Here is a 19,587-nt window from a genome sequence, read left to right on the forward strand (position 1 = left end):
CCATAAGAATAGATTATAGCAAGTCTGGATCATTATAATATGCTAAGAGAATGTAGATTTTGCCAGGGTGCCTGAAGGAGATTTTAAAGAACTCTTAATAGACTAATGCTAATGTGAAAGAATTTGAAACTGAAAACAAAACAAAACAAAACACCTTTGTGGGTAGTTGTGGTTGGTAATGTTTTAATACTTGTTTTTTTAACCTAAAGAACACGAAAGATGTTTTCAGTATCTCGTGTTACTATATGGTGAACAAAACCATTCTCTAAAAAACGAAAATTAATTTTAACCACATTCATCTACTTGAAAGCTCTATAAACCATAATTTCTCAAGATTTTATGTAATTTGAAAATTTTTACATCATCCATTTTTGTCTGTCAATTTGTTAAAAGCTACTGTTATAACTCTGAAATTTGGGAAATTTTTAGAAAAAACTATTTTATTTATGTTTTCTTTTTCAAGTTTTTATTTAAATTGCAGTTAGCTAACATATGGTGTGATACTAGTTTCAGGTGTAGAATTTAGTGATTCAGGGTTGCCTGAGTGGCTTAGCAGTTGAGCGTCTGCCTCTGGCTCTGGGCGTGATCCTGGAATGGGACATCTGGTCCCACATTGGGCTCCTTGCAGGGACCCCGCTTCTTCCTCTGCCTATGTCTCTGCCTCTCTCTCTCTGTGTCTCTCATGAATAAATAAATAAAACCTTAGAAAAAAAAGAATTTAGTGATTCAGCACTTAGAACATCTTGTGCTCATCTCAACAAGTTCCCTTCTTAATCTCCATCACCTAGTTAACCCATCCCTCTGGCTACCTCCCCTAGATAAAATAATTGTAGATTATCAGGCAATATGTGTAGTAATTACCACATAGGCAAGAGATTTTCAAAATTATGTATATTTATTTGCTTATTTGTTTTCTTAAAGATTTTATTTATTTATTTATTCATGAGAAACACAGAAGAGAGAAGAGAGAGGCAGAGACACAGGCAGAAGGAGAAGCAGGCTCCATGCAGGGAGCCCGATGCAGGACTCCATCCCAGGCCTCCAGGATCATGCCCTGGGCCGAAGGCGGCGCTAAACCGCTGAGCCACCTGGGCTGCCCTACTTGGTTATTTGTATTTATTATTCCAGCTCAATTTAATTTAGGTGAAAAATCACAGAAAGAGTACAGAGTTACCAAATAAATTTATAATGTACTAAAATGATTATTAATATAATTGCTGTTTTATGAGAATTATTAAACACAGAAATTAGAAAAAAGTAATACACATTTTTTCTGTGATAGTTACTGACAGTACTGGTACTTGATTTAAAATTGTTCTTAGGTAAGCCTGGTGGCTCAGTGGTTGAGCGTCTGCCTTCGGCTCAGGGTGTAATCCTGGAGTCCCGTGATCAAGTCCCACATCGGGCTCCCTGCGTGGAGCTTGCTTCTCCCTCTGCCTATGTCTCTGCCCTTCTCTGTGTCTCTCATGAATAAATAAAATCTGTAAAAAAAAATAAAAATAATAAAATTGTTCTTAAATATTAGTTTTGAAAAAAATATTAGTTTTGTTTGTACAATTCTAATGTATTTATAACAGAATTAAAATGATTTAAAAACTAGGAAACTGGGCAGCCCGGGTGGCTCAGCAGTTTAGTGCTGCCTTCAGCCCAGGACATGATCCTGGAGACCCGGGATCGAGTCCCACGTCGAGCTCCCTGCAGAGAGCCTGCTTCGCCCTCTGCCTCTCTCTCTCTCTCTCTCTCTCTCTCTCTCTCTCTCTCTGTGTCTCATGAATAAATAAATAAACTCTTAAAAAAAAAGTAGGTAACTAAAAAAATAACCTGGGAAACTCTATAGGATCATAGTGTTTAACAGAATTTTATTATTGAGCACAGAAGCTCAAGCAAGGGGGAAAATAGAGGTCATAAAACATATCAATTAAAAGTTATTGCTGGGACTATTTTACAATTTTATTTACTAATCTGAATTTTGGTTCAAAATTTAGAGGGTACAAAAGGGCATATAGTGAAGTTACCCTTTTATCTGTTCCTAGCTACCCACTTTATGCAGAAGCAAACATCATCAGTTGTCTATATACCTTTCCTTTATATATTTTATCCATATCTAAGCAAATATATTTTTCCTCTTTTACACAAATGGTAGCATCCTTTAAACACTGTTTTATATTTTTCCTTAAAAAAATTTTTTTTAGGGCAGCTCGGGTGGCTCAGTGGTTTAGCACTGCCTCAGCCCAGGGTGTGATCCTGGAGACCTGGGATCGAGTCCCACATCGGGCTCCCTGCATGGAGCCTGCTGCTCTCTCTGCCTGTGTCTCCACCTCTCTCTCTGTGTGTCTCTCATGAATAAATAAATAAAATCTTAAAAAAAAATTTTTTTTTTTTAGGGACACCTGGGTGGCTCAGCATTTGAGCATCTACCTTTGGCTCAGGGCATGATCCCAGAGTTCCAGGATCGAGTCCCACATCAGGCTCCCTTTGCATGGAGCCTGCTTCTCCCTCTGCCTATGTCTCTGCCTCTCTCTCTCTCTGTCTCTGTCTCTCATGAATAAATAAATAAAAATCTTTAAGAAGAAAAAATAAGAAATAAAAAAATAAAAAATAAAAATAAATAAAAAATCTTTAAGAAGAAATAATTTTTTTTTCTACGCATCTTGGAAAACCTACCAAATCACTATATATAATGTTCTTCCTTCTATGGCTATGTAGTATTTGATTATCTGGATGTATTATTAATATTTTTAAAGTTCCTTATTGGTGAATATTTGTGTCATTTCCATCTTTTGTTATTATGAGTGAATTTATTTCCTGGTTTGCTTGGGATAATCTCAGCTATGCCAGTTGTTCTAGCTTAAATATTAGTAGTGCCCTCTTTCTTTTATAACAGTATCCCAATTTGGACAATTATGGTTAGCCTACGTATTACAATGCTGCAATTAATAATATTAAATATCTTGTCATTTTGCAGGTTTGCAAATATAACTGTAAGATAAACTCCTAGAATTAGAATTCCTGAGTCAAAAGGTATGTGTGTTTGTAAGTTTGATGTTGCCAAATTGCTTCTATTGTTGGTTAGACCATTTTCTAGTCTCACCAGCAGTATAGGAGAGTACTTCTTTTGTTTTGTTTTTTTAAGATTTTATTTATTTATTCATGAGAGACACAAAGAGAGAGGCAGAGAGAGAAGCAGTCTGCTTACGGTCAGCCTGATGGGGGACTAGATCCCAGGATCCCTGGAACATGACCTGAGCAAAGGCAGATAGATGCTCAACCACTGAGCCACCCAGGTGCCCCAGGAGAGTACTTGTTTTTCTGCCCTTCTCAGGTGATTATCACTTTTTAAAAATGTTTCCCACTCCAATTGGTATAAAATAATTTCTAAGTGTTTTAATTTTAACTTTTTACAAATTATGAGTTGAGCTCTTTTTGTATGTTTAAGAATTATGAATTATTCATATATTTCTCCATTTTCTATTCAGTATTAGAATTTTGATACTGATTTATAGGAACTCTTCATATATTTTGGAAATTAGACTTCTATAAGATGAGCTGCATGCATTTCCTCCCCTCGTCCTGATTTCTTATTTGACTTTTGGTTTTCCTTTTGTGGTTTTAGCCATGTAGGAATTTTTAGTCATTTTTCCCCTTTTTTCCTTTCTTTTTTAAAAAAATACTTATTTATTTAAGTAATCTCAATACCCAACGTGGGGCCTGAACTTAACAACCCCAAGATCGGGATCCCTGGGTGGCGCAGCGGTTTGGCGCCTGCCTCTGGCCCAGGGCGCGATCCTGGAGACCCGGGATCGAATCCCACGTCGGGCTCCCGGTGCATGGAGCCTGCTTCTCCCTCTGCCTATGTCTCTGCCTCTCTCTCTCTCTCTGTGACTATCATAAATAAAAATAAAAATAAATTTTAAAAAATAAAAAAATAAAAAAAAAAACAACCCCAAGATCAAGAGTCACACACTCTTTTTTTTTTTAAGATTTATTTATTTATTCATGAGAGACACACAGAGAGGCAGAGACACAGGTAGAGGGAGAAGCAGGATCCTTGCCGGGAACCCGATGCAGACTCGGGACTCAATCCTGGGACTCAATCCTGGGACTCCAGGATCACACCCCTAGCTAAAGGCAGAGCTCAACTGATGAGCCACCCAGGTGTCCCAAAGATTAGAAGTTTTGTAGTTTAAACATTTATACAGAAAATAAATACAAATAGTTTTATGTGGGAGTTCTATGAAACTTTCAAAGAACAGATAATCCTAATTTTATGCACTTTGTTCTAAGAAATTGGAAAAAAAGGGAAACTTCACAACTTTTCTTGTTAAATTAATATAACTTTGTTGTTGTTTTATCTCTACCCCTAATATCTGGTTAGAACTTATGACCCCAAGATCAAGAGTTGCATGTTCTATTGAATGAGCCAGCCAGGTGCCCTTAAATTAGTATCACTTTAAAACCAAACCACACAAGGACAGTATGAGAAAAAATAAATAAAGGTATAAATGTAAAAGTAATAGGACCTATATTTATGAACCAAATAGAATATATCTGAAGGATGCTAGAATGGTTTAATATTGGAAAATATGCATAATTAACCCCATCAACGGATTAAGAGAGAAAACCTATTTGATCCTCCTGGTCATTGAAGAAAAAGGATCCGATAACCTTAAATGCAAATAATATGCATAATTAACTACATCAACAGATTAAGAGAAAACCTATTTGATCTTCCTGTTTATTGCAGAAAAAAAATCTGATAACATTAAATGTGCCTGTTCATCTTCAAAGCTCTTAGCAAACTAGACAAGAAAAGGAACATCGTAATAAATCCAATAAAGAGTTTATTGGGGAGTTCCTGGCTTGCTCAGTCTGTAGAGCATGTGACTCTTGAGCATTGAGTTCAAGCCCCACCTTGGGTGTACAACTTACATTAGAAAAAAAAAAGTTTATCAGGGAATAGGGCCAATATCACAATTTCTGTTAACTAGTTTACTGGACATATTAGTGTCCAATAAGAAAAAGAAAGAAATGGTATAAAGATTATAAGAAACAAAATTGTCATTCACAAATGATATTCATTAGGAAAATCCAAGTGAATCTACAGGTAAATTGTTACGGCTAAAAGGAGAGTTCAGGGGCACCTGACTGGCTCAGTCCATGGAGCATGTAACTCTTAATCTCAGGGTTTTGAGTTTGAGCCCCATACTTGGTACAGAGATTACTTAAAAATAAAATCTTAAAAAGAGAGAGACTTCGACAAGATTGCTAGATAAAAGATGAGTGTCCAAAATTTAGTAGTGTTCCTATACTGAGTAATTATACCTATTTTTTAAAAGCTACGTTTATGATAGCATTAAAAACTGAAAAGTGCATATGAATAAACCTAATATAGGATGCATAGGAATTTTATAGAGAAATTATTAAATGGAAAGGTATACCATATATTGCAAACCCTAGTGTTTGTATCAGCAGTACAAACCTATGATCCCTGGCTCCTAATATTCATGCCTTTGTGTAAGCCCCTCCCCTTGAGTATAAATGGGACCAGTGATTTCCTGCTCACAAATAGAATATGGCAGAGGTAACTGTGCCTTGTTGGCTATAAAAAAGCAAGCAACCATGTTGTGAGCTGCCCTCAGGAGAGGGCCACATGGCAAGGAACTGAAGACCACCCCAGCCAACATTCAATAAGAAACTAAGGCCCTCAGACCTGGAAGGAACTGAATGCTACCAGAAATCAAGCTGATCCTTCCCAGCTTGTGCCTCATGTGAGAGCTGAGCCTTGGACAACACTTTGATTGCAGTCCAGCTAAGCCATGCCCAGCTATCTGACCCATAGAAACTGTGAGATAATAAATGTGTTGTTTTGCACCCCCTAAGTTTGCAGTAATATTGCTATACAGCAATAGATAACTAACACACCATGTTCAGTGGAGGAAAACATTCAATATTAAAAAGATGGAGGGGATCCCTGGGTGGCTCAGCGGTTTAGCGCCTGCCTTTGGCCCAGGGCATGATCCTGGAGACCCGGGATCGAGTCCCACGTCGGGCTCCCTGCATGGAACCTGCTTCTCCCTCTGCCTGTGTCTCTGCCTCTCTCCCTCTCTCTGTGTCTCTCATGAATAAATAAATAAAATCTTTATAAAAAAATTTAAAAAGATGGAAATTGTCTCCAGAGTAATTAATTTATCATAATTCCAATGAAAATCTCAACAGAATTTTGCAAAGAATTTATAAGAAACCTAAAAAAAAAATCTAGTTTTTTGAAACCTAAAAATTTTTTTTAAAAAAAATTTACTTATTTATTCATGAGAGACACAGACGAGAGAGAGGCAGAGACACAGGCAAAGGGAGAAGCAGGCTCCATGTAGGGAGCCCGATGTGGGACTCAATCCTGGATCCTGGGATTAAGACCAAAGCCAAAGGCAGGCGCCCAACTGCTGAGCCACTCAGGCGTCCCTGAAACCTAAATTTTTTTTTAAGATTTTATTTATTTATTCATAGACAGAGAGAGAGGCAGAGACACAGGCAGAGGGAGAAGCAGGCTCCATGCAGGGAGCCTGATGTGGGACTCGATCCCAGGTCTCCAAGATCACACCGCAGGCCGCAGGCGGCGCCAAACCGCTGCGCCACCAGGGCTGCCCTGAAATCTAAGATTTTTATGGAAGGCAAAACAGCTAAGAGAAATCAAGATAATTTTGAAAAAGAATGATGGAGTTGGACTTCTCTATGGTATACCAAAACTTTTTTTTTTAACTTTTTTTGAGAGGGTAGTGTAAACAGGCAGAGGGGTAGAGGGAGAGGAGAGAGAGAGAGAATCTTAAGCAGGCTCCACACTCAGCATGGAGCCTAACACGGGGCTTGATCTTATGACCCTGAGATTTCTACCTGAGTCAAAATCAACAGACCCTTAATCAATTGAACCACCCTGGCGCCCCTCAAAACTTTTTATAAAACTGTGTGGTAAAGCTGTGATTAACTTTTTAAGAAACTGCCAAATGGTTTTTCGAAGTTGCTATACCGTTTTACTTTTCCACCAGCAATGTATGAGGGTTCCAGTTTCTCTACATTCTCATCAACATTTGCTATTGTCTTTTTTATTTTAGCCATTCAAGTAGGTATCTTACTGTGGTTTTAATTTGCATTTTCCTAATTCCTAATGATTCTGAGCACCTTTTCATGTGCCTATTAGTTATTTGGATGTGAAAATGTTTTGCCCATTTTTTAATTGAGTTATTGTCTTAATATTGAGTTGTAAGAATTCTTTATATATTCTAGATGCAGGTCTTTTATCAGATACATCATCTATAAATTTTTTAAGATTTTATTTATTTATTCATGAGAGACAGAGAGAGGCAGAGACATAGAGGGAGAAGCAGGGTCCCCACGGGGGTGGGGGGGCAATGTGGGACTCTATCCCAGGACCCCAGGATTGTGTCTTGAGCAAAAGGCAGACACTCAACCACTGAGTCACCCACGAGTCCCAACTGTAATGTTTTCTTGCAGCCAGTGACCTGTTTTTTTTATTTTGTTAACAATATCTTGTGAAAGTCAAAAGTTTTAAATTTTAATGAAACCCAGGTTATCATTATTTTTCCTTTATGACTCATGCTTTTGGTGTTGTGTCTAAGAACTCTGCTAGCCCAGAGTCATGAAAATTTTCTCCTACATTTTCTTATGGATTTTTACATTTAATTCTGTGATCTATTTTGAGTTAACTTTTGTATATTGTATGAGGTAAAGGTCTAAATTTTTGGTTTTTGGTGTTCTTTACATGTGGCTATCCAATTATCCCAGGACTTTTTTTTTTTTAACTACAATTTGTTTTTTTTAATATTTTATTTATTTATTCATGAGAGACACAGAGAGAGAGAGGCAGAGACACAGGCAGAGGGAGAAGCAGGCTCCATGTAAGGAGCCTGACATGGGACTCAATCCCGGGTCTCCTGGATCACACCCTGGGCTGAAGGCAACCTAAACCGCTGAGCCACCTGGGCTGCCCTATCCCAGGACTTTTTATAGAAAAATTATTTCCTCATTGAATTGTCTTAACTCCTTTGTTAAAAATTAATTGATCATAAGTATAAAGGTTTCTTTCTGGTTTCAATTCTATTCTGTTGACCGACATTCTTGTCTTTTTTTTTTTTTAAGATTTTATTTATTTATTCATGAGAGATAGACAGAGAGGGAGAGAGAAAGGCAGAGACACAGGCAGAGGAAGAAGCAGGCTCCATTCAGGGAGCCGGATGTGGGACTGGATCCCGGTTGTCCAGGATCACACCCTGGGCTGAAGGTGGCACTAAACCGCTGAGCCTCTGGACTGCCCCCCGGACTGCCCCCGACACTCTTGTCATAACACCAATAACACAGTTCTTTTTTGCTGTAGCTTTTAGTAAGCTTTTAAATCAATTAGTGTAAATCTTTCAGTTTTTTTCTTTCTTTTTTTTCTTTCTGAACTCTTTTCAAAATTATTTTGGTTCTCCTAGGTCCTTTGCCTTTCTATCAGCTTGTCAGCTTCTACAGAGAAGATTTTGATAGGAATTGCATTGAAACTACGTATATGTCAATTTGGGGAAAATGACCATTTTAACAATTACTTATTTAATTTCTCTCAATGTTTTATAGTTTTCAGTTTACAAATCTTACATTTGCTTTGTTAGATTTATTTCTAAATATTTAATTCCTTTTGTTGCTATTATGAATGGAATTGTTTTCTTAATTTGTCTGCTTATTGCTAGTGTATAGACATACAGTTATTTTTGTATATTCATCTTGTAGCCTGTGACCTTGCTGGACTCATTATTCTTTTTTTTTTAAGATTTTATTTATTTATTCATGAGAGACAGAGAGAGAAGCAGAGACACAGGCAGAGAGAGAAGCAGGCTCCATGCAGGGAGCCTGACGTGGGACTCAATCCTGGGTCTCCAGGATCAGGCCCTGGACAGAAGGCAGCGCTAAACTGCTGAGCCACCCGGGCTGCCTGGACTCATTATTCTAACACTATATTCTATTAGTATTTTTTAAAAATATTTTATTTATTTATTATGAGAGACACACACAGAGAGAGAGAGAGAGAGAGGAAGAGACACAGGCAGAGAGAGAAGCAGGCTCCATGCAGGGAACCTGATGTGGGACTCCATCCTGGGACTCCAGGATCATGCCCTGAGCCAGAAGGCAGACGCTTAACTGCTGAGCCACCCAGGCGTCTCTATTCTATTAGTATTATGGGTTCCTTAGGATTTTCTACATGGACAGTTATGTTGTTTATTAATTAATAAAGACAGTTTTACTACCTTTTCTTTTTTCAAGATTATTTGAAAGAAAGGGTGTGTGCACACTCGGGGGCAGGGGTGTGTGTGTGTGTCGGGGGGAAGTGGCAGAGGAAGATAGAATCTCAAGCAGACTCCCTGTTGAATGGCTGAGTGCAGAGCCCATCATGAGGCTGGATCCCATGACCCTGAGATCATGACCCAAGCTAAAATCAGGAGTTGGATGCTCAACCAACTGAGCTACTCAGATGCCTCAAGGTAGTTATATTCCTTCCTTTCCAATCTGGATGTCTTTAAACTATTTGGTTTTTGAGGTTTGTTTGTTTTTCTTAGTGCATTGTCTAGAAGTTCTAGCATAATGTTGAATAGAAATTATGAAGAGCAGGCACCCTTGCTTTGTTCTTGATCTTCAGTGGAATGCATTCAGTCTTCAGCAGTAAGTATTATGTTAGTGGTGGGTTTTGTTGTTGTTGTTGTTGTTGTTTTTAGTGGTAGGGTTTTTGTAACTGTTCCTTATCTATCAAATTGAGAAAACTCCCTTCTATTATAAGTTGAGAGATTTGATCATGAATAGATATCAGATTTTATCACATGTTTTCTACATCTACTGAGATAATCCATGAATTTTGTCCTTTATTAATATGCCATATCAAATTACTTGATTTTTGGATGTTTAATCAGTATTGCATTCCTGGAATAAACTGCAGTTGGTCATGGTGTTATAAACCCTTTTATATATGTTTTGGAGTTCAGTTTACTAATATTTTGTCAAGATTGTTTATATCTGTATCCATAAAGGATATTTGATATTTGTGTGTGTGGGTTTTTTTAAAGATTTTATTTATTTATTCATGAGAGACACAGAGAGAGAGGCAGAGACATAGGCAGAGGGAGAAGCAGGCTCCCCACCAGGAGCTCGATGCGGAACTCAATCCTGGGACCCCGGGATCACTCCCTGAGCCAAAGACAGATGCTCAACCACTGAGCCAGCCAGGCATCCCAGATATTTGTTATTTGTAAATAGTGTTTTTTTTCTTATGATTCCCAATCATTTTTCAACCTAATGGTCTTAGTAACTTTTTTTCTTTAAAGTAATCTCTATAACCAATGTGGGGCTCAAACTCATGACCCTGAGTTAGAGAAATAGATGCTCTACCAACTGAGCCAGCCAGGCACTCCTGGTTTTAGTAACCTTTGACAGTCATTGCCTAGATCAGCTGTTTCACTAGCAGTTGCAAAGTGGTGCTCTTCTGTCATTACTTATTTCTTTACTATTTTGAATTCTTCTGTAAAGAAAGACTTTGCTTTATTAACTAGGAATAACAGTTCATATGTAAAAGGCCATGTTTGTTTCTTTTTTATTTTTTTATGTTTTAAAAGATTTTATTCATTAATAAGAGACACAGAGACAGAGAGGCAGAAACACAGGCAGAGGGAGAAGCAGGCTCCATGGAGAGAGCCTGACATGGGACTTGATCCCAGGACCCCAGGATCACACCCTGGGCCGAAGGCAGCGCTAAACCGCTGAGCCACCCGGGCTGCCTGGACTCATTATTCTAACACTATATTCTATTAGTATTTTTTAAAAATATTTTATTTATTTATTATGAGAGACACACACAGAGAGAGAGAGAGAGAGAGGAAGAGACACAGGCAGAGAGAGAAGCAGGCTCCATGCAGGGAACCTGATGTGGGACTCCATCCTGGGACTCCAGGATCATGCCCTGAGCCAGAAGGCAGACGCTTAACTGCTGAGCCACCCAGGCGTCTCTATTCTATTAGTATTATGGGTTCCTTAGGATTTTCTACATGGACAGTTATGTTGTTTATTAATTAATAAAGACAGTTTTACTACCTTTTCTTTTTTCAAGATTATTTGAAAGAAAGGGTGTGTGCACACTCGGGGGCAGGGGTGTGTGTGTGTGTCGGGGGGAAGTGGCAGAGGAAGATAGAATCTCAAGCAGACTCCCTGTTGAATGGCTGAGTGCAGAGCCCATCATGAGGCTGGATCCCATGACCCTGAGATCATGACCCAAGCTAAAATCAGGAGTTGGATGCTCAACCAACTGAGCTACTCAGATGCCTCAAGGTAGTTATATTCCTTCCTTTCCAATCTGGATGTCTTTAAACTATTTGGTTTTTGAGGTTTGTTTGTTTTTCTTAGTGCATTGTCTAGAAGTTCTAGCATAATGTTGAATAGAAATTATGAAGAGCAGGCACCCTTGCTTTGTTCTTGATCTTCAGTGGAATGCATTCAGTCTTCAGCAGTAAGTATTATGTTAGTGGTGGGTTTTGTTGTTGTTGTTGTTGTTGTTTTTAGTGGTAGGGTTTTTGTAACTGTTCCTTATCTATCAAATTGAGAAAACTCCCTTCTATTATAAGTTGAGAGATTTGATCATGAATAGATATCAGATTTTATCACATGTTTTCTACATCTACTGAGATAATCCATGAATTTTGTCCTTTATTAATATGCCATATCAAATTACTTGATTTTTGGATGTTTAATCAGTATTGCATTCCTGGAATAAACTGCAGTTGGTCATGGTGTTATAAACCCTTTTATATATGTTTTGGAGTTCAGTTTACTAATATTTTGTCAAGATTGTTTATATCTGTATCCATAAAGGATATTTGATATTTGTGTGTGTGGGTTTTTTTAAAGATTTTATTTATTTATTCATGAGAGACACAGAGAGAGAGGCAGAGACATAGGCAGAGGGAGAAGCAGGCTCCCCACCAGGAGCTCGATGCGGAACTCAATCCTGGGACCCCGGGATCACTCCCTGAGCCAAAGACAGATGCTCAACCACTGAGCCAGCCAGGCATCCCAGATATTTGTTATTTGTAAATAGTGTTTTTTTTCTTATGATTCCCAATCATTTTTCAACCTAATGGTCTTAGTAACTTTTTTTCTTTAAAGTAATCTCTATAACCAATGTGGGGCTCAAACTCATGACCCTGAGTTAGAGAAATAGATGCTCTACCAACTGAGCCAGCCAGGCACTCCTGGTTTTAGTAACCTTTGACAGTCATTGCCTAGATCAGCTGTTTCACTAGCAGTTGCAAAGTGGTGCTCTTCTGTCATTACTTATTTCTTTACTATTTTGAATTCTTCTGTAAAGAAAGACTTTGCTTTATTAACTAGGAATAACAGTTCATATGTAAAAGGCCATGTTTGTTTCTTTTTTATTTTTTTATGTTTTAAAAGATTTTATTCATTAATAAGAGACACAGAGACAGAGAGGCAGAAACACAGGCAGAGGGAGAAGCAGGCTCCATGGAGAGAGCCTGACATGGGACTTGATCCCAGGACCCCAGGATCACACCCTGGGCCGAAGGCAGCGCTAAACCGCTGAGCCACCCGGGCTGCCCCGTTTCTTTGTATTTGCTAATTTTCAGAATAAGTTGGTTCCATAATATCCTCTAAAGGTGATTAGTTAGACTTTTAAAAACTTTTATGAATTTATGAACTTTAATACTTTTGATGTGTTTACATTGTTGATAATTTTTTTAATTTTTATTTATTCATGATAATCACACACACACAGAGAGAGAGGCAGAGACATAGGCAAAGGGAGAAGCAGGCTCCATGCACCGGGAGCCCGACGTGGGATTCGATCCCGGTCTCCAGGATCACGCCCTGGGCCAAAGGCAGGCACTAAACCGCTGCGCCACCCAGGGATCCCCTGTTGATAATTTTTTTAAAATTTATTTTAATGCTCAAGTTGTCTTACCTTTATTTATTTATTTATTTTTAAAGATTTTACTTATTTATTCATGAGAGACACACAGAGAGAGGCACAGACACAGGCAGAGGGAGAAGCAGGCTCCATGCAGGGAGCCCTATACGGGATCACGCCCTGGGCTGAATGAAGGCAGCGCTAAACCTCAGAGCCACCCGGGCTGCCCTTGTCTTACCTTTAGACACTGGAAGTTCCCTCAAGTTGACTCTTGAATCTTTTGACACAACGCTAGTACTTTTTTTGTTTTGATGGTTGACATTTTTTTATTTAATGTAAAAATACTTCACACTTTTTACAATAGGAAAATGTTTCTTTTATGAACAATTAAATGAAAACTATCTTAGGACCCTATAGGGCTTTTTAAAGTTTTATTTATTTAAATAATCCCTACACCCGTGGGGCTCAAACTCAGACACCTGAGATTAAGAGTTGTATGCTCTTTTTTTTTTTAAGATTTTATTTATTTTTTCATGATAGACATAGAGAGAGAGAGAGAGGCAGAGACACAGACAAAGGGAGAAGCAGGCTCCATGCAGGGAGCCCGACGCGGGACTTGATCCCGGGACTTCAGGATCGCGCCCTGGGCCAAAGGCAGGCGTTAAACCGCTGAGCCACCCAGGGATCCCCCCTTTAAAAAAAAAATGATTTATTTATTTATTCATGAGAGACACACACAGAGAGAGAAAGAAGCAGAGGGAGAAGCAGGCCCCATGCTGGGAACCCAATGTGGGATTCAATCCCAGGACTCCAGGATCATGCCCTGCACTTTGGCTGGCACTGACCTGCTGAGCCACCCAGGGATCCTAAGAGTCATATGCTCTTTTAACTGAGTCAGCCAGGCGCCCCCTTATAGGATTCCTAATGTACACTAGGTTTGATGCATATCTTAGAAGATAGGACATTAACTTGTTAGGATCATTTGGGTACAACTGAAAATAAGAAACAATAATTTAAATTTTAAAGAATATTTTATTTATGGGGCAGCCCTGGTGGCGCAGCAGTTTGGCGCCACTTGCAGCCTGGGGTGTGATCCTGGAGACCTGGGATCAAGTCCCATGTCAGGCTCCCTGCATGGAGCCTGCTTCTCCCTCTGCCTGTGTCTCTGCCTCTCTCTGTGTGTCTATGAATAAATAAATAAAATCTTTAAAAATATTTTGTTTATTTATTCATGAGAGAGACAGAGAGAGAAAGGCAGAGACACAGGCAGAGGGAGAAGCAGGCTTCTTAGGGAGCCCGATGTGGGACTTGATCCCAGATCCTGAGATCAGGCCCTGAACCAAAGGCAGTCACTCAACCACTGAGCCACCCAGGTGTCCCTTATTTTTATTTTTTATTTTTAAAAATTCATTCATTTTAAGAGTACAATTTAATGACTTTTTGTAGATTTACAAAGTTATGCAACCATCACAACAGTCTAATTTTTAAAAATTAATTTCTATGCCAAATGTGGGGCTTGAACTCATGACCCTGAGGTCAAGAGTTGCATGTTCTACTGACTGAGTCAGCCAAGTGCCCCTAATTTTAACTTATTTTATGTTCAACATATTTTAGTAAGTTGATGATAGTGAGTCTACATTAACATATAAAGAAAGAAATTTGCCATTAGCCATTTAAAATTTAATGAGTTGCCTCAGATTCTCAAGCTGCAGGTTATTTACTTAGATTTGTAGTAAGGAATACTATGGGTTTGTTAAGACAACTACTGTGTTTACAAAATATTCAATTTGAAGATAAAAAGATGGATTTGTGATACACAGAACATAGTACAGTGTAAATATCACGTATATATGAAAAAATACTGCATTGTAAAATGTTTTATAATCATTGTCCAATTTGGCTCTCACGATAATTCCTGAGAGAAACTATGCCTCTTTGTGGAAGGGGAAGCTGATGTTTTAAAAGATTGAGATTTCGGGATGCCTGGCTGACGCTGTTGGTGGGACATGTGACTTTTGATCTCAGGGTTTAAGTTTGAGCTCCACATTGGGTGTGGAGATTACTTAAAAATAAAAGTATTGAGGGGTGCCTGGGTGGCTCAGTGATTGAACGTCTGCCTTCAGCTCGGGTTGGGGTCCTGGGATTGAGTCCTGAATCGGGCTCCTCAGAGGGAGCCTGCTTTTCTCTCTGCCTATGTCTCCTCTCTCTCTGTGTGTATCAAATAAATAAATAAATAAATAAATAAATAAATAAATAAATAAATAACCTCTTTTAAAAAATAAAAGGATTGCAGTTTTCCTGTTTAACACAGAAAATGGTAGAGCTGGGTTTAAATTTCCAACTTCTGACCTACCTATGTACAAATTCTATGCTTTGTTTTCTCTTTATTTGCTAAAGGTTGCATGACCTATATTACCCAGGAGGCGGCAGTGTTATCTTAATGTTCATTGGGAATTCATTTTTCCCATTGGAGGTACTTAAATGCAAGTGAAAATTGTATTCTTTCAACTAATTCTTCAGTGTAAATTATGTTTGGGTGTTAAAGATAAAAAGGTTAGTAAAGTTGGTGTCTACTTCCTAGGAGCTCACAATCTGGGTGCAAGAAATGGGGCAGCCAAGCAGAATTAAATCCTACTGAAATTTTGTACAAAATGCCATAAGAATATGAATTTATGACAGACCTTTTTAGTGTCTTTTTAATGTGGTAATGGAAATATAGTTTTAGCTAGCACACAGATGAGAGACACAAATAAATTCAGGCTTTCTGACTGCATAATGGTACAAAATGAGCAATAAGAGGAAAATAATGTATATTGTGAATATAAAGGAAAACCTCCTAGCTCTCCTAACTTACTATTCCATCACTGTCAACACTATTTTCAGCGTTTTTTACATAATTTGTTATTGTACATAATGCTGCTATAAACACAGGGGTGTATGAATCCCTTTGAATTAGTGCTTTTGTATTTTGGGGGTAAATAGTATAATAGTATAGTATAATTAGTGGATTGTAGGGTAGTTCTATTTTTAACTTTTTGAGGAACCTCCATACTCTTCCCACAGTGACTCTACCAGTTTGCATTCCCACGAACAGTGCATGAGAGTTCCTTTCTCCACATCCTCATCAGCACTTATTCTTGAATTTTTTATTTTAGTCATTCTGACAGGTGTAAGGTGATATCTCAGGGTGATTTTGATTTGCATTTCCCTAATGATGAGTGCTACTGAGCATCTTTTCATGTGTCTGTCCAATGGCTATAGTTTTCTACAAATCTTGTTGTTTCCATTATAAGTTTATTCCCAGAAATATTGTCCATTATGCAATTTAATAGTAGGCTAAAATATTGTTCATCACTGCTACTTGAGATAAAGAGCTAGTTTGAGGAGAATTAGTTGAACTTTCACCTCTGGAATCCTAGGCTTATTCTTTTATTACTTGTGACCCCAAAATACATATTCATCAGAATTTTTATTTTTTAATTAAAAAAATTTTTTAGGGCAGCCTGGGTGGCTCAGCGGTTTAGCGCTGCCTTCAGCCCAGGGCGTGATCCTGGAGACCCGGGATTGAGTCCTGCGTCCGGTTCCCTGCATGGGCCTGCTTCTCCCTCTGCCTCTCTCTCTCATTCTCTCTCTCTGTCTCTCTCTCTCTGTGTGTGTGTCTCTCATGAATAAATAAATAAAATTTTAAAAAATGAAAAAAAATATTTTTTTAAATTTTTAAATGTAGGTTCCACACCCATGTGGGTACCTGAATTCATGACCTTGATTGAGATCAAGAGTCTCATGCTTCACAGACTGAGCCATCCAGGGGCTCCTCTCAGAATTTTAAATTTTATAGGCAAATCAGATTGGTGTACTAAGGAATTTGAATTGAGAGACAGAAAGTCTGGAGTCTGGTGTCAGTTATGCCCTTATTTGACTGCCATGACCTTTGCAAGTGAGTTCACCTCTTTAGGGTTTTTTTTTTTTTTTTTTAAGTTTTTATTTTATTTATTTGAGGAGAGAGAGAGCAGGAGGGAGGAACAGAGGGAGAGGGACAGGCCAGGCAGACTCCACACTGAGCACGGAGCCCATTGTGGGACTCAACCCCATGACCCTGAGATCACGACCTGAGCCAAAATCAAGAGTGAGACGCTCAACAGCTCAACCAACTGAGCCACCCTGGGCCCCTCTAGGTTTGTTTTTTATCTGAAAATGAGAGAGGAGAAAGGAAAAGAACTATGCAGTTAATTAGTATTCTGACTCTGTCATCCTCACAGTCTCACAGTTTTTGCGATGTTAGATTTAACTGTTTGAAATTGCCAGTATTCATCTATTTGAAGATACTCATATTTGACCTAGAGAAACAGCCATTTCATTTGTGCAACATAATTGTTAAATTCAGTTGTGGTCCCTACTGGGATCATCTGAGCTATTTATTTTGAGGATAGCTGAGGCCAACTAAAATTAATGTGTCAGATACAGGGGATCCCTCTGTGGCTCAGCGGTTTCGCGCCTGCCTTTGGCCCAGGGCGCGATCCTGGAGTCCCAGGATCGAGTCCCAGGATCGAGTCCCAGGATCAAGTCCCCCCGTCGGGCTCCCGGCATGGAGCCTGCTTCTCCCTCTGCCTGTGTCTCTGCCTCTCTCTCTCTCTCTCTCTGTGTCTATCATAAATAAATAAAAATAAATCTTTAAAAATAAAATAAAATAAATATGTCAGATACAAAGGAAATACACATTTAGAGGATATAATATTATCATATAATCAATGTAGTCCATTCTGGATATGCATAGAATCCAGTCTAGTCTGTTTCTACATTATGCTAATTTTCTGTCCCAGTGATTTTAGATGATTTGATTCCTGTATTTCTTTAGTGTCTGGCAAAGGAAAAATCTACTTGAAAATTTTGGTAGGCTATTCCTTACAGTAATTTTTGGCTGAAAGTATCTGTTTCTATAGAAGAGAATGTACTCTAAGCACTGATATCCAGAGTGTGAGGTAAATAATTCTTCAGACTTGTCCTTTTCCCTGTTTTTCAATGGATTGACTCAAGGAGTTAAGAAGCAGACTTCCCCAATTTATAGTTTTAAGCCCATTTTGCATCCATCCTACATCAGAAGGATGTGGGGCTAAACTATTCCTTGTTGTTTGACGCAGCTCCTTGAGGAAGCTGATGTTTAAATAAACTCTTTTTTTCTCTTCTTCCTAAGGTATTACCTCATATTTTTACCATGAAATAAATTCAACTTTTTGGTATCTTTCCATTATCTAGTCTTTGGGCACAAAAGTTAATCAAAGGGAGGAAAGATAATCCACAAGAGAATATTAATAGCTGGGGGTCGGGGGCCGGCAGCATCCTTGGTCCTAACATATCTTGTTGAGATTTCTGAACCAAATTCACTAGCAAACTGTCTCTGTCTCACTGCTTTCATATGCATAGTGCTACATCAGCCTGGCTCCAGTTGAATGTCTGTCTAGGGTCTAGCACATCTGCAGGTAATACATTCTTTTGGGTTCTCCACCCTGATGTGGAGAGGCTGATAGTTGCATGCAAACATCTTTCATTATACAAATCAGAGTTGATCTAGCCCCAGCTCCTTTACTTGAGGCAGTTATTTAAAAGTGTTTTTCTGGAGAAATTAAAAAAAAAAAAAACAGACTATCTTGAATCAGAGGTGCAGTTGTCTCTCTCCAAGACAAGTTTCTAAAAACCCCTATTTAAAAAAAAATAAAAATAAAAACTCCTATTTTACTTTTTCCCCTCAAAACAACTCTTGAGTGCTGGGCCCATGAGAATCAAGAATTTGAGAGGCATTGACTAGATCTAGAAAAATACGGGCAATATAATGGGCAAAGGAGATGGGCATGAGTGTCAAACACACTGAAGAAATAGATTTCTTCCTCCTCTTCTGTGTCTCCTGAATCTAACCATAGAACTCTATTATATTCTCTATCACTTCCACAAAATTCCATAACCTCCTTTAAAAATATATTTACCAGAATAAAGGACGTAGTTTGAGGTCTTGTTGGTGTTCTTTGACATAATTAGCTGTCAGCATCAGTTCACAAACCTAGGTCATTTTACTTCTATGGCCCTGAACTTATTAGACAGACTATAAAAACCTAGGTTTTGTGTTAGCTCACATAAAATAAAATTTATTTAACTGGATTCTTCTTTATCTCCCTTCTATATGATAGACTGTCTATTTTTATATTTTTTAAAGATTTTATTTTTAAGTAATCTTTATACCCAATGTGGAACTTGAACTTACAACTCTGAGATCAAGAATTGCATGCTCTACTGACTAAGCTAGACAAGTAACCCTACTTTATTTTATTAGCACAGGAAAAATAAAGGTTTTATTTATTTATTTTTAATATTTTATTTATATATTTGAGAGGGAGAGAGAGAGAGCACGAGCAGGGAGGAGAGGGAGAAGCAGGCTTCCCGCTGAGTAGGGAACCTGACATGGGGCTCAATCCCAGGGTGAACTCTAAAAGTTTTAATTTTAAAGCTGATAACTCCAAAGTTTTAAGATTGAAAACTCTATTTTAACATTTTTATTTTAAAAATTAAGACAATTTTTTTAGAGCCGCCAGGGTGGCTCACTCTGTTAAGCATCTGCCTTCGGTTTGGGTCCGGGGGTTGAGCCC

The 19,587-nt window shown here is 38.4% G+C and overlaps 1 protein-coding gene across 2 annotated transcripts in view; it reads left to right on the forward strand.

Moving 5' to 3' along the window:
* Positions 1-19,587, forward strand: part of RBMS2 (RNA binding motif single stranded interacting protein 2) — a 97,881-nt gene that overhangs the window by 5,040 nt on the left and 73,254 nt on the right. Inside the window, exon 2 of one of the 2 annotated variants that reach the window (XM_055328240.1) lies at positions 2,966-3,021. The exons of the other annotated variant lie outside the window; for it this stretch is intronic. The gene's annotated coding sequence lies outside the window, so the exon portion shown is untranslated. The remainder of the gene's footprint in view (positions 1-2,965; positions 3,022-19,587) is intronic. 2 annotated transcript variants of the gene reach the window in all.

This window comes from Nyctereutes procyonoides, unplaced genomic scaffold (assembly GCF_905146905.1).
Source record: "Nyctereutes procyonoides isolate TBG_1078 unplaced genomic scaffold, NYPRO_anot_genome, whole genome shotgun sequence".
Taxonomy (NCBI): Eukaryota; Metazoa; Chordata; class Mammalia; order Carnivora; family Canidae; genus Nyctereutes; species Nyctereutes procyonoides.